Here is a 13884-nt window from a genome sequence, read left to right on the forward strand (position 1 = left end):
GTAGCTATTATCTGGACAATCATTCATGTCAGAACTGAAGATAATTATATGGTTGTGGTTGCACAACACATAATAAATGCAACTGTGAGAAGCCCGCCTTGGATTGGAGGGCGGGGGGGTGATCTGTAAATGTCTGAGGAAAGGAAAAAATAAAGAAAAAAAGAGATTGCTGGAGTTCATTATACTAAATGTGTGTCTGCAAAGGAGGATGAACAGTTGACTAGGACCAGCTGTTTGTTTTTCCCCAGATAGGAATTTACATGTTGATTTCAAACCTACATCTAGGTTTGAATTTAGTTTCACACTGTCTTTTATACCTTCATGAGACATTCATTCAGACCAGACCAGATTCGCTCTGCAGATTAGTGTGTCCAGAAGTTCTTAACCTGTCTGTTAAATATACTAACACACTTTTATATAGTGTTTTATCCCATGAATAGGTAATCATCAGAATTAATACAAATTCAATAACTGTATCAATGATTCTGCTTTTTGGTGAAGAGTGGCTTCAAGTGACAGAGAAGAATCAACCTACACATAAAAACATTATGTTTAAAAGTTGTGCTTCCAGATCACACATTAATAGTATGGTCTGGATTTGGATTTCTAAACTCTAAATGTTGAGACTTAAGATTAATAATATTAGCCTATCATAGTAGGCTTCAGCTGTGCTTTTATAAGTCCATTTAGCAGTAGTTGTTGGCTTCAAAAAAAGCTATGCTGGTAGTCCTTGGAGAGATTTTTCAATTAAAAAAATATCAAAACTGCTAGAAATACTCTGCTGTAATGAAACTTCTAGGATCACTACATCTCCTTATTAGTGCAGCAATTGTGGAAGTTTTTTATATGAGTCCTGCTATGACAAAACATATAATACTTATTTAGAAGTTTACACAGAAGTAACTACAAGCCTCGTAGAGCGTACAAGCTCTTTCATGTTTCAAGAAACCCGTGTTTCCTATTACTATGCTATCTCATGTTTGGAATTGCCTAAAGTGCCTTTTTAGTGCATAGATGCTGCATAAAAATCAACTTGCCTCATTGAGTTCAATAAGCAGTTCCAAGGTCAAATGTTATTCAGCTGTAAAATTATCTATTAAATTTTTTTACTAAGGGAAACCATCTGAGTATCGAAGGACAAGATAATAGTCCATTTACAGAATACAAAAGACTGCATTTTGTTTGTTCAGCACATCATAACAATAGGAATGTGCTTTGCTTCTCAACTTTTATTTATAGCGTTACAAACCTTAGGATGATCCCCAGTTGTCAACAACATATAGTTAGAAACAGAGGACTGTAGAAATGTAGTGTGTACTCTGTATTGTGTATTGTATTCTGCATACAAGTGTATGCAGAATAATTAGACCTGGGAAAAGGGAGGAAAGCTTAAGATTTCTTGAAAATTGCCTAAAACAAGAAATAAAATCAAACAACAACAAAAAAAAGCCATTAAAACTAATGTGTGACCAGAAGGTAATTTTGGAAGTTGTTTTTTAGAGCATTGGATATGTATGTGGGGAGAGAGAGTAAACTAAACTCCTTTGATTCTACATAGAGATAACCAACATTTTCCAACAGATCCTCTTTTTCAGGGAGATGTCTGAGCTGTTGCATTTTTATTTTTGAAATTATTTTTCAAAATAGCTTTGTATTTTTCTTGGGAGGAAAAAGAACATAATTTTTTTTTTTTTCAAAATATGTTAGCAAAGGGCTATTTTTGTTTGAATTTTTTAGTTTTAGTTTTGTATCAGAATTTTTTTGCTAGGAAAATTCAGTCAGTCCTACAAATAAAGCTGTGATCTTCCATGTATATGAGTTCAGGCAGTAAAACCTTAGGCAGAGCATGCTACCTCTTGAAGCCAAGCACTAATAGCCTGTAAGCATGTTGTGTTAACATGTAAGAAAAGAGTAACTTAAGTCCTTCTCCTACTTCATAGCTGGGAGCCATAAGAAGACTGGTCAGTTCAGAGAGTGAGACTGAGAGAGCAAAACCCTCCAGGCAGGTCAGCAGGGGGTAGAGGAAGCTCCTCAAAGTCTAAAAAGTATTTGCTTGTATTGTACTATCCACTTTTTCCAAAATCATTAATGATATCTTGCTTTCAACAGGAAAAACTCCTCTCCAGGTTCCTGTATGCTTGCATTCCCTCATTAAGGGGCACTTGACTTCCCTCAATCTCTCTTATTAAATCCCAGTCTTCATCAGAAGATTATGGTAATTTAGATTACAGCCTTGAGAAATCTTGTTAAATTTGAGGGGTTCTGATTCTGCAGTTAGTGTAGTCAGGCTCTAGCAGAGTCCAGCGGATACAAGGTTACACGTAAATTGCTTCTGTCTCCCCTGTGTACAAAGCTGTGGTCAACATTGTGTAATTGAACTAAATAGCTCAGGATCAGCTGCTCACAATGTCATTTCCTAATGAAAATTTACCAGCTTACCTCAAATATGAACACTCCCATTTCCATTACTTATTTCATTTAGCTAGTTATTTAGCTAGATTTGCCAAAGAAATTCAATAGCAGTTACTGATATTCTGTGCACACACAGTAATCTCCATCTTTGAGATAATGTGTTGAGATAACCATTTTCATGTGAGCAATTACTTGCTCACCTGGTGATTGTAAAAATGTTTCCAAACAAATTGTAACATATTCTCTTCTATTGCACAAGTATTTCCCGTGGGACCATGCCGATAACACAGATGTGTCAGGATAACTAGCATTCTTTTATAATGTAGTAAAATAAATTGTGTTTTTATAGGATGGCCTTAACGTACAGTAACACAAAACTCTTTAGAGAGGCATCAACAGTAAACTGAAGTTTAAAGGAAAATTTTACAGATGAGTTGCAAAGAAGTGGTTGTTTTCAGGGAATGATGAGGTGTGTGACTGAACTACCATTATAAGTTAGGACAAATGAAAGAGTAACTGATAATTACGAAACATCTTAGCTAAACTGAATGATTTCCATGCCCTTATTTCTGTGATTAAGATTTTATCCATTAGCATACAATTTGTCAGCCTAGACAGACCTAGTAGAATAATAGTTACAGCTCTGTATGTTCAGCAAGATGTGGAGAATGGATTGTATCATTTATCTAGTTCTTTCTTGACAACAGCTTAACATTTATTACAGTGGTGTGCACTGCAATATTTCTATCTGACATTAAAATTATGACTTCCGTAATTTTATCATAATTGTTCTTAACTCCTTCTCTGAGAAGTAATAAGCAGTACCCAATCAGAGCAGAAGTGAGGTAGGGAGCGAGAACTTTTATTAGCTTATCTGACTACTATCAGTAATAAACTATTACTTTTTTCCTATGACTTTATCATGCTTATGTTCTTTGAGCGGCATGGCTACAACAACTAACTGCAATTAGTAGTACAGCAGTCTCTAGGACAGATAGACAGATAAATAGGCAGTCTGTGCACTCCTGTCCTCAGTATTTCCCTATTAGGTAGTTTTAATCAGTTCTGTACTTTTGTCAGTGTGCTGGCCGAATGTCATTGTAACACTGTCTGCAAATTGGGATTTTAAAATAACACAATCTGTGTTCCCTGTTGCTGTTGCAGAGCATTGTGGCTCTGTCTCTATTTAATTTGGGGCTTTTACACATAGAAAATCTTCGTTAATTACAAAGCAAAGCTCTTTACAGAATTCTGGTGTAATGAAGAGCTTAAGCAGGCTTTTAATATAGCTGTGTTACCTACTATATTATGTGCAATATGTCACCTTAACCAGAGGAAGACATTCTCAAACAGTCTGTGTACTGAAAAGCTGATCAGTAATTTTGCTCAGACTGCTAACCCGAAAGAATATTGAATTATAATTTCACAAAGGGAGTATTTCATAAGGCTTCAGTGGAAACTTGGAAATTCTGTTTATGTTTAGTTACATATTTTTCTTACCTGCTTCTAATAGTGCCTCTTTGGTGCATTAGAGCTCTGGAGTTCCCCATTTGTCTACAAGATAATTAATACTCATTATCAATGCCATTATCAGGGGCTGTTCTTATCATTCATACCATTTTCCCAACTCAGGGAGGAGTTGCATACCACAATAAGGAACAGGTAAGAAATTCCCAAGTAGGTTATACCCATTTTGAAACAGACTTCTAGGAGAGAGAATGTGATTTACATAGTTGCTTACAAGTGCCAGAATAGGAAAACCAGTCTCAAAACTCAATGGAGTCTTTTTTAAGGCTAAAGTAAGCATAGAGAGGAACACATTATCTACATAAGCCTGTGAGCAGTGGCTTAAGTACAGTGGTGAGAGGCCAACTTCAGGGCCTCAGATGGAGACAAATGGTGTGGCTTCTTCTTCTGACCATGTACCTCGCTCCAGTCTCAGAAGATGGCTGTCAATGAAGGCATTTCATTTGGTGAATTTCTGTGGGGGGCCAGTCCAGAACTTGGAGCCGTAGATGATGATTTCCTTCTCTCTGTCTTGGTTTTTGCTACTGGCAAGTTTTGCACAGCCGGGTATCCTGTGTGGATTCCAGGCAGGGAACAGAATTAGCTCAACTAAAATTTTCCTGTAATTCCTTTGCAGCCTACCAGTTTCATAGTCTTACTGGGCAACAGTAACTGCATTTCAGCAACAAGTGTAGAATTCATGCTTGGATTACTCTTCTTCAGAGACCTTCTGGGTTTTGGTTGGTTATTTTTTTCCTTTTTTGAAACCTTGGCAAGTAGTTTAGGCCTTTAGATGAAGAGCTGTCCTTCATAACTTGCAGTTAACAACTTTACTATTATTACTTGAAGAAAGGAGTGTTTTTACAGTTAAATCAATATGCCAGTAAAATCAGAACATAGTGAGGACTCTAATGGCTGCAAAGATTTGGTAGTAGTTTTAATGAATGCTCAGCAGGCAAGAAAATATGCTTTTATGTTCACTCCAAACAAAAATATACAAGCTGAGGAGAAAAAAGACAGGCTGTAGCCAACCTTATTAAATAAGAAGTGGCTGTGAAATTATTTATTTCACCTAAACTAAATAAGGCCAATTATTGGCTCTCCATATGAAACACAAGAGAAGTTTTCAGTGTGCTTATGAAACAAGGACCTAGTTTGATAAAGAATTACATAGAGCCAGCTTACAATTAAGTCATGCTTTTAAAAAAAAAGCTGTTATTTTCCTCACAGTTAGACTAATTGCAAGCCATACCCATAACCTTAGGGGCTGAGATCCTGTTCTATTTATATTTTTAGTATATGTATTTCTATAATGCTATATAATATATATTATTTATAATATAATTTAATACTATATTAATTATATTGTATTATATTTATTGACATTTACCCAAGAGTAGAACATTAGTAAGTGTCTTTACACTGAAAAAAATTTCTCCAGCTTGCATAGTGAATCAGGTCTCCTGGTTCCAGGAGTCACAGCTGAAAATGTCCACCATAGTCCCAAGAATACATTGTAGAGCTCTGTGAAGAGTCTGAAAAGAGTGGAAGACCATCTCTGTGACACTTCTGAAATCCATTTCTGGAATTTCATTTTTTTCTTTCTAGTCCATTTTCCATGGACCCTCTAAGAGGCTGACTGTCTCTCAGGCTGGTATGTCAGGAATAGATGTATGCATAATGTGCCTTCTTACATTTAACTTTCTGTGAAGTCCCAGGTGATTTAAATGATTTAGTTGGCCTCACACCCAGAAGGAAATGAGATGGAGTACATGATGGAGCGGAGTCTGTGGTGGTGGGCAGGTGGCTGTGGAAAGGGGGCAGAGGGATGGCCTAGTAAGAGAAAGGACTGTGCAGTACTTCAGGCAGAAGTTCAAGCCCTGTAATTTGAAAGGCGATTTCAAGTCCCTGTTCTGCTATACACTGTGTGTGAACTTCGACAAACCACTTAGTCCCTATGTGCTTCAGCTCTCTGTCTGTAAAATGGATATAACAGCATTTACCTGCCCATGGGGTTAGTGTGAGGACAGCTTCATTAAAAGGTGCGAGCAACTCACAAACTATTACAATAGATGCACATAAGTACAGCAGCACAAAGCTGGGGTCACCTCTGGACTCAGCAAAACAAACACACAAGCATTTTAGGTGTGGTTTTGCGTTTTTTTTTTTTCCTACGAAAAAAATGTGAAACTTTTGAACAAAAATAAACACATGAACATGGAAAAGAAGTTCTTAAACTGTAGTCAGAAAAATAATTTCCAGACCAGTTTGGAAGGCCTAAACAAACACTGTAACATCTGCTTCCTGAGTTATTGATGGAGTCTGTCGTCAGGCTCATGTCTTCCAAAACTTTGTACCTTTCTGGGTGGTTTCAGAAGTCTGAAAAAAAAATGGATAGTTGTCATTCTGGAAAAAAGCATACCTTTTAAGATGAAGCTTGTATGTGGCATAACTATAAAGCAAATAATAAGGAACTTGTATTACACTGTTCAAATGCTGCTAACCAAGTGGTAAAATTACTTGTCTTATTTATTAGCAGTAGCAATAGCCTTTCCGTACCTCCATTTACTATAGCAGAAGAAAGATTTCAAACTACTGTTATTTTAAATAGCAGAGTCTGAAACTAAGCATTTAACAATGGAGAAATGTTCATTGCTGTCAGTATTATTGCCTATAAGTAAGCAGGCACCAAGACTTACTGTTTGTGGTCTGGTATAAACACATTAACTAACTAATCTATGCTTCTCACTAAGAGTTATTTTATTTACAGTGATCTTTATAATATCAGCTTATCACTTCCTAAAGCATGACTATCTCTGAGGTTGTCTGCAGCAGCCTGACTGCTAACATCTTACCCGTAATATTAATTATCTGGAAATATTACTGCGCCATTGGTGAAGCCAGACACGGAGTTCCTTGGAAGAGCAAAAAGAAAAAACATAACCCTCACCTTTCTTTCTCTCCATGGTCTCGGGAATGTGGGGTAGGGGAAGGGGATCAAGTGCTACTTCCTCCTATAAAAACAGAGTCTGCTATTTTTAGAATTGCTTTAACAGGCCAGTTCTTATAAAAATTAATTTGAACTGGGTGGTAAAATCAAATTGATAGCTGGAAAAAGAAGCCGGAGCTTGGAGAGATGTGGGTTCAAAGTCTCTGTTCTGTTCTAGCCTTTCTGTAGGAATCTGGGCAAATCAGTCAGGGCTAAATTCACCAGAGCCCAAACTTTAGATACTCAAAATTCTTAGCTAAAGCATAAGTCTGGAAGCACCTAACATCCAGTGTGTCAAAGTTTCTACCAGTGATGTTTGGGGTTTTTTTAACAAACACAGTTAACAATCTGGAAACACTTTTGGAAAAGGCTAATTTTGATACAGATGAGAGTCCTGAAAAAGGTGTGAAACTGCTTTTTACATCACAATAAAAGATGTAATTTCAAAATATGTTCTAGTGTTTCCTTGTGTCTCTTAGTGGCTCCTTGTGTCAGATAAACAACCCAATCTGATTATATTAAATACTACTAATGTTAGCTGTCAGCTGCTTTATACCTTCTGAGTGCATTGAGCTTGGTGACAGGATAAAAAGATTTTCCTATAATGGCAAAAGAGTGAATTACAATCATTTGGGAGCTGCAGACCGTTCCTTCAGCAAAAGACTGGATGCTCAATTTAATTGGTTGTGCTTCACTAGAAAAAATAGTGCAGTCATTAAAACATCAGAATTCTAAGTTCCAAGATACCTGCTTCTTTTTTGAATTACAGCATGTGTAGAACATGAGACTTGACAATATTTCACCCTGATTATACTTCTGTAATTTGCAGACAATCTGGGGGGACAGTGAAGCTCTGGGTATTATTGATTTACACTGTTGAGATCAATGTAATAAGCATATTTGCATTTGTAAAATAGATGGAATAGCTTTATTCTTCTCCCTGAAGTCCTAAATCAATGTGAAGCTTGTTTTCTTCTTTGCTTCTTTTTTGCTCTTTATTACAAAAACTGAAAAACTCAAAATAAAATATTAAGATATGCATATAGCCTAGTCTGTCACTGCTTGCACTGTACTCTGAGTAAGGAACACCATACAGGTATTTCATATCAGCAGTATATTTTTAATCACATCCTCTGTAGGACAATATCCCACAGTGTTATATGACAAATCATAAAATATTACAAAGACAATGACTGCAGTGGGGGAGGGGGGATTATTTAGAGAAGCAAAGGCTTCATTTTGTTTTCCAAAGCATTCTGTTGTGCAGTCAATTAAATATCAGATGCAAGAATTTCATATGGCAGTCGCAATACCCTCCAGTGCCCTCACACACCACAGAAGGTGAAGGCAAGTGCTTATATGGCATGGACACAAGCCAAGGAGCCATCACTGTAATAAGCGTATAGAGCTTTTTCACCACTAATTCTTCCTTTTCAAAATACAACCATTTTAATATTATGGACATCGGTTTGCTCTTCCTGCTTAGATTTTATTAGCAACAACAACAGGCATTGTTTGTGTGCAGTACTGTGTTCAACTTTAACAAAGAGCTTTGTTTTGTTTTCCAAGGACCCCACTCAGGCAACTGTGAGGGTACAGATGTTTACTCCCAAGCTGTGTTTGGATAATCATGTTTTCAGTACACTCCACTGATGAACATTGTTCCCATGTCACATTTGTTGGCTTCCAAGTACCTCGCCTTCTAATAGGTTTTGAGCTTTAATTGGAAGGTCTGTTGTGTAATTACAGATCTGGTTTCATGGTGTAGCATTCTAGCAGTTGTCTTAACTTCTTGTGTCCTCACTTCTGATGCTTCTTATGATTTAGTTCCTCACATCTGAGGAACTCTGAAGGCTATTTGTAATGTTTAGAGAATGAAGAATAAGAAACCAATGAGATGGCTTATCTACCCAGATTTTTGGTTTTTCTCCGTCACCTTCTCCTCCTCCCTTTTTCCCTGCTTTCTAGCATGCAACTGGACACAAAATTGATCTGACCATGTCATATTAGTCTCATTACAAAATAATTTTGTACAAAAGACTGGCAATAATAACAAATACATGCACACACCTGACTACATATCTTTACACTCTTTGGTCTCTCTTAATGTGCAGCAATTTGGAGAGATTGTAGAATTGTTATTCTCTCTCCTTTGTACTACAGTTCCATTGAAGAGTCCAAAAATTCATGAGATTCTTTTTTCCCTTTATTGTAAGAAGTTCATTTAGAACTTAGCAATGAATAACAGATGCTTAAATAATTCTTTCCAATACTGTGTCATCGAACCTTGTCTTGTGTGATGTGCCTTCATTCAGCTTTGCGTAATCCCCCTCCCTGTCTTCTCGCCTTGTACATCCTAAGAAATTGTGTCGTCTGCAAATTTTATCTCCTCACTGTTCATCTTATTTACCAGTTGTTCTGAGTTCTATTATGAGAGTTTGGGAACTCTAATTGTTAAACTTGAAATCTTAAATACTGCAAGGAACTTGCAAAGACCCTCCACACGGGAGTGAATTTCACCAGACTCTCTCTTAGAATATAGATGCTGGGTTCCTTATAATTATTTCCTAAAGCAGTTTCATCTATGCATTGCTCTGAGAGGCTTACCTGACCAACTGTCATTTTATTTGGAATTCTGGGACAGCTCTCAGCTCACTCTAAAGCTGTGTCAATCTTCAGGTACTGTTATTTCTTGATCCTCTTTTATATGAAACCGATTCCCTTTGATACCTATCTGGCATTTTTTAATAGAGTTTTATTTTCTTTTGGTGTCATTCCCTGGCAAAAAATATTTAATGTTCTATATCTCTTTTCCCCACTATAGTACTCCTTTCAGCCCTTACAAACCTTTTGTCTTTTCTTATGCATATTATAAAAACAATCTCATATACAATTTCAGCCTATCCCTTTTTCTGTTACCATTGTTACAGTCTTTTAACTTCATTTACTCCTATGTACTGCTGTGTTTGTGAGTGTTTTCGCTCCTTAACCTTTGATTACTTTTTGCAGTTAGACATTTTATTATGGTATTTGCTGCTGAATGTCATGCTATGTACTATCCTCTAGGACATAACGTTAATGTCCAGAAACAATTTTTCTTCTGTATCTTCTTCCTTCATTTCTATATCCCATTTCCTTTTACCCAACACTTCCATGACTTTTCTAAAACTTCAGTTCAATGTCCTCACTTAGAACTCTTCCACTTTTAAGATAAAAAATGAAAATAATTGGGCTATTTTTGAACTAGCGACTTCATCACGTCTGGCTTTCTGCCAAATTTCATTGATTCTCTTTTAGTTTTTCTTTTTTATTACATTGTGTGCAAATTCTACTTATAATACTATGCCATACTTGAGTGATTCCTTCCTCGTCAGAATTTATATCAAATGGACTGAAAACTGTGATCACTAACTGTACTTTCACACCTATGTTGTTTGGTTTTGATTAACATTTGGTCAAATGTCTCTTTCAAATCATTGGTTCTTCCTGCCAAATTTTTCCTTCGTTACCTTAATTCTGTATTATAGCTGTATCTCCATAATGCACATAATGCTAGACATTACCTGGTGTACATTTCAAATGTAAATCTTTTCATTTGCATCTTACAGTATTCTCATTTAATGTCTTAAGATTTGTACAACACTCTGCTATCTTCAGAACATAGCACCAGTGTCTTTATTCCAGGTATGAAGGCAACACATCTTTGGCTGAATCACAGTAAGTAGTAAGATTTCTTAAGGTCAGTAAAAGAAAAAATGCTGAAAAAATTTTGCCCGGTATCTTGAAAACTTATTGATACAAGTCTAAGTGTCATTCAACTAATCACATGCATTCCGTGTATGGTTAAATGTCCAGTCATGTAGGGTTGAAATCATGAATGTTAACTCTATGTTTTTGTTTCGGTAGATTAAAACTTTCAAGTGGTGATGTCCAGATTAAACTGGATTTCTTCTGCGTTACATAAGAAATGTTTTATCAGCTCTGACTCCTGAATCGTGCCTTAAGGTCTTTGATCAACGTGGATTAAAAAATCTAGGAAGGATTCTCTTGAAAAAAATCTTTAACAAATGGTAGATTTATATGTGTGTTAGCAGAGAGTCTTTGATGGCAGTTCAGCAATCTGGAAGTTAAAATCTTCTAACAACCACTTCTAAGTAAGTGCCATATTTTTCATTTGGTAAGGGACTGGCTGACATCTCTTCTTGAGATGTATACTGTTGTTGTTCTTCTAGTATGTTTTTGCCACAACTTTAAAAAACAAGCAGGCCAAGAGGATAAGCAACATTTGCAAAGAGTTTTAAGAGATTATATAAGGTATGTATCTGCATGTTCTGCACATTGACCCCTAGGGAACCGGAGATTTACTTAACCTCTTGCCTTATATGAAGCTTTCCAAACACAGCTACAGCAGGTTACTCTGTGTAAGAGACTTACATTTCATTATTATAAAGTCTCTTCAGGAGATTACAAATTCTGAAACAAAACCTCTTCATTTAAAAAATTCTCTGTGGAAAACTAATAGGGAATAAACACTTTGTGAGAAAGGAAAATAAAGGCAAATACAAATTTTTCTGTCATCCTGATTAAAAGCACGTTGTGAAACAATCTAGAAAAGAATTATCATTAAAAATAAAATATACTTGAGAAGTAAAATGATGTTAATAGGCTGCTGATAAATTAAAAAGAAAATACTGTACATCTTCCTGCATTTTGTGTTTAGGTGAAATGATGTCCCGTTAGGACCATGAGCAAAGCATGTATTCATTTCAAATTCTCAAGGTTAGTAAATATTTTAGCAGTATAATATTTCTACTGACTTAGAACATCAGAATTTACCTCTTATACATTACTGTCAATTTCATTGACAAATTGATGTAACTTCTCAATGCAGTCATAGTTACAGGAATTATAATTCAAAAAGTCAACATTGGCAAGGTATGACAGTCAGTTACTAGTTAAATCCTACATTTAAATGCAGGAAAAAAACAGCTACCTTGTTCCTTAGATTTAGATGCTTTGGAGTAATCACTGTTGGAACACGAGTGTTTTAGAGGACAATAATTACTACTGCATACAGAAGACATTTTCCAGTTCCCTGCATCTTGTAGAAGACTGCAAGAAAGCATAATTGGCATTTTACTGATACTTGCAAAGGAAGTAAGATGAGCTATTGTTTGGGGAATCATCTTTTTCAGATGATCACTCATGTAAAGATGAATTATAGCAGGATCCACCATTCTGTGTCCTGGATTGAGCCCATGTTCATATCTTTGTGAAGGGCCTTACTAAGGTAGCAATGGAATGATTCCTGTGAATTTTAATAGGATCAACCAAAAGGGCTTTTTGTTTGTTTGTTTTTTTCCTTAGGATCCCTTGGATGGTAGGATGGAGGCCCAAGACAGTCAGGAACTAAAACTGCCACTGAAGAGTGACCAAATAGTCACTCTTGTGATACTTGTCCCAAAAAGGTTTGATTTTTATAGCTATGAGTTTTTTTGCTCTTAATTCCACGCTTGTTCACAGCATGCCTGGCATGCAAACTTTACTTTCATGGTAGCATATGGGGATTTTACCCTGTCATAAATGCACACAATTACCAACAGGTATCAGTTTCAGATGATAATCTGGGTCTAGCAGTTGAGAGGCAGCTTCTTAAAGTGCCAGTGTGCTCATCCTCAGGACGGGCTTTGCTTGGAGAAATCCTCAGAGCCTCATGAGGCTCATGCACATTCAAAGCCCTGGTCTTGTTCTGCTCCCTCCAATTTGCTGCTTTATGCGAGTTGTGTTTCAAACGAGCTGTGCATTAGAGTGATTTCCATGCAGATGTCATGTTTATCAGAATGAGAGCAAACCATCTATGCATGCTGTCTTCGCTCTAATTGTACTCAGAAGCAACAGGTGCTTTGACTTTTTTATGAGACTGAGCGCTGATGGCAGAGTGCCAGCAAATAGAGAAGAGGCAAACAACTATCTGCTTCATTATCTCATGACAGAGGACTCTACCCCCTCCCTATCCGTTTTGTTCATTATCAAATATACCAGGAAAGGAGGATCTGGTTAATCAAAGGAGAAATAGCTGCTCGGGCTACAGCCAATCCAGAGTGATTGCTTCTCTTTGTTATTTACAGCATGGGGAGTCCCTGCTTGTCCTGCCCACATTCTCATTTCATTTGAAATGAGTTTCAAACAGCCATTGCAAGTATCAGGGTATAAAAAGAGGGGGAGAGGGGAAAAAAGGAACGGAGATCTTAACAGTGACAGAGGAGGGTGAGGAATGGAAAGATAGCAGGTTCTAGGGAGCCAAGCGTTCATGATGGAAGTGGGGAAGTTGAAGGAGAAGAGGTCCATTGGCCTTGCAGAGAAGGTAGGACAACACTGGAACATTCTTTTGGCTTGCCGTTGAAAATGGAAAGAAACAGCAGCCCCAGTGATGTCAAATATCAGTGATTCAAGTGTTGTTGCTATAGTAATGTGCTGGAGGAAGCAACCTGATATGCATATTTGAGATTTGCTGTAGGATACAATCTATCAGTGTTGACCCATGAAAACAAACAAACTGGCTGAAAATAGTCTTGCCTAAATCTGTGAATCCACATGGAACTACTGTTTCTTGTATGATTGTGTATAGCTTACCATTTATCCGCGTTATCAGAGGAGAGGTAAGAAAGTAGGAGGGACACAGACATGGGCCTTGGGGAAACTCACTCCTCTTGCATTTGTAGCACCAGTAACATACATTGTTTTCACCTTGTTCCTCTCGTCATCCTCTCCATTGTGCGTTCTCACTGCTATCAGCCCGTTATTCTCCAGCCTACCTTCTAACCCTCTGATTCATTGAATGTTTTTTACCTTTTGATAGCAGTGATGTCCCTCTTTGCTACGGAGCCATTTTTATTGCACCCTTTATCCTAATCAACTCCTCCATTTTTCACAGTCTTCCTCACATTTTCTAAATTTCGTTTTTCCTACTGATTGAC

The sequence above is a fragment of the Pygoscelis adeliae genome, unplaced genomic scaffold (genome assembly GCF_000699105.1).
Source record: "Pygoscelis adeliae isolate BGI_AS28 unplaced genomic scaffold, ASM69910v1 Scaffold136, whole genome shotgun sequence".
NCBI lineage: Eukaryota > Metazoa > Chordata > Aves > Sphenisciformes > Spheniscidae > Pygoscelis > Pygoscelis adeliae.